Source organism: Palaemon carinicauda, chromosome 6 (assembly GCF_036898095.1).
Source record: "Palaemon carinicauda isolate YSFRI2023 chromosome 6, ASM3689809v2, whole genome shotgun sequence".
NCBI classification, from domain to species: domain Eukaryota; kingdom Metazoa; phylum Arthropoda; class Malacostraca; order Decapoda; family Palaemonidae; genus Palaemon; species Palaemon carinicauda.
Genome location: NC_090730.1, coordinates 93,158,458 through 93,160,795, shown reverse-complemented (window position 1 = coordinate 93,160,795; position 2,338 = coordinate 93,158,458).

Sequence of the window (2,338 nt, the reverse complement as noted above, 5' to 3'; positions counted from 1 at the left end):
AATTCCTTGTAAATATTGTTCCAGAACTATCAGTTCTTCTAAATCAGCCATCTCTCTCACTTTGGCAGCCTCTCTCTATCTCTTAAAACATCGCCGTACCTAATAAGTGCCATCCAGAAAGATAATTTTCTCATCATTACGCAAACTCCAGAAACTTTCATTATTATAATCAGGAGTAATCTGATACACTTGCAAAATGCTTTTCTTAACTTCTTGATACTCCTCCCTCTGGTCATGAAGCAGGTCAAGACACATTCTGCATCCTTTTCAATAAGGACACTCTGCTCTAACACAGGTAATTTATCTTCTGTCCACTCCATCGTCAATGCGACCATTCCAAAATGACTGAAGAGCTCGTCAGGAGCTTCTTCTGAGAATTTCGGAATTAACCTCTGTGCATTTGTCTCATTAAACACGGGACCAGGCCTAGCAGGGGTCACACATGTCTGAGTTGACGACCTTGCACGAGCATTCAACAGTTCCAAATCCCTGGCATGTCTTGCAATTTCTCTTCCTTTTTTTCTCTCTCTTTCTTTCCGTCTTGCAATTTCTCTTGCCTCTTCTCTCTCTCCTTCCTGTTTTGCATTTTCTCTTGCCTCTTCTCTTGCATATCTTACAATTTCTCATGCCTCTTCTTCCCGTTCTGGCATCAACTTCAACTTAATCAAATTCTCCTCGCTGAAATTCATCTAATCTAGCCTCTTGATTCATTTCTGCTTTCATTCCTCCAGTTTGTTGGTCATATGATACTTGCTTCTTTACGGATTCTGCTTCAGCCTTCTCCAAAAGCTCGCTGCAATATCTTCTTCTGGCAACTTTCCTGAGTTTATCAACACTTTTAGGGCTAGATGCTTGATATGGGCTTTAATCATTCCACCAGTTGCGTGGTCACCACATGCCATTAAAATAGCGAGCCATTGAGTTTTGGTTACATTAGATTCTGAAAATTCGTGAATAGTTAGGTTTTCCTCAAACTCGTGTACATTTAATTGAGACATTTTGTACTTTGCAAAAAATTATACCAGTCCAAAAAATATATTTTAACAATACACAGAAACCTATCAACACTAAACTACTCAAACCATTAATCAAAACACAGCCCTGTTATCACCAATCTTTAAGACAGACTCGCTCTAACCCAGGGTCTGGGCACCAAAGATTATATATTATGACTAGATAATTACATAAATTCCCCGAGCTCCCACTCACTTGATTTATATTACATAATGTGATACACAAGAGAAAACCTCCGAGCCCTGAAAATAATATGCAACTCCCAGACAATAGTATATATGAACACTGAATATCTAAAGGTACTCTTTACATTACACTCAAAACAAAACTGAGTGATTACATTGGTTTTAATGGGAACTATTCTTAATTCAAACACTTACTTCGGTTCTTAGTTAGGAAATGCGAGCAAAACACTGAGATAAGTATCGGTGATCAAAATAATACACACTTTACATAAATAAATATATTCTCAAAAAAATAACAATTCAACAGTAATACCAAAAACTAAATCACTCGAAATATTAAATCTGAAGTAGACCTTAGACTAAGACAAAAAATTACGCATAACATAACTTCTAAACTAAATTGTTTCATTAGAAATTAATTTATGAAAATATTTAATTTTGTCATTTAATGAAAAAAGTTGACACTTTAACACTATAGAAAATAAATTTAATTTACACTTACATATAGGTGACTGTCACTCTTATGTCCTTTGGGCTCACACAAGATTACCGAACGGTTAATCAAAATATACACATTTAACTGTTTAACCTAATTACAGAGGGATGTTACAAATAAACTTTACAATATAAATTTACTTACATTAACAAATCAATTTTCTATTAAAAAAACAATAATATCACCAACGATTAAACAACACTATACATGGTATACGTTGGAGAGGAATCACTATTCAAGTTTCAGAGAAAAAACTATTCACGTTTGAGAGGAATTATGTAGTTGCTGGATAAATGCTGGATAGAGTACTTTCGGACGTAGGCTCTTTCTGAAGGGCAGACTAGATCTCTCATTCCTAACATGAGTTGGTCATATATATATATATATATATATATATACATATATATATATATATATATATATATATATATATATATATATATATATATATATATATATACATATATATATATATATATATATACATATATATATATATATATATATATATATATATATATATATATATATATGTATGTATATATATATATATATATATATATATATATATATATCTATATTTATATATATATATATATATATATATATATATATATCTATATTTATATATATATATATATAT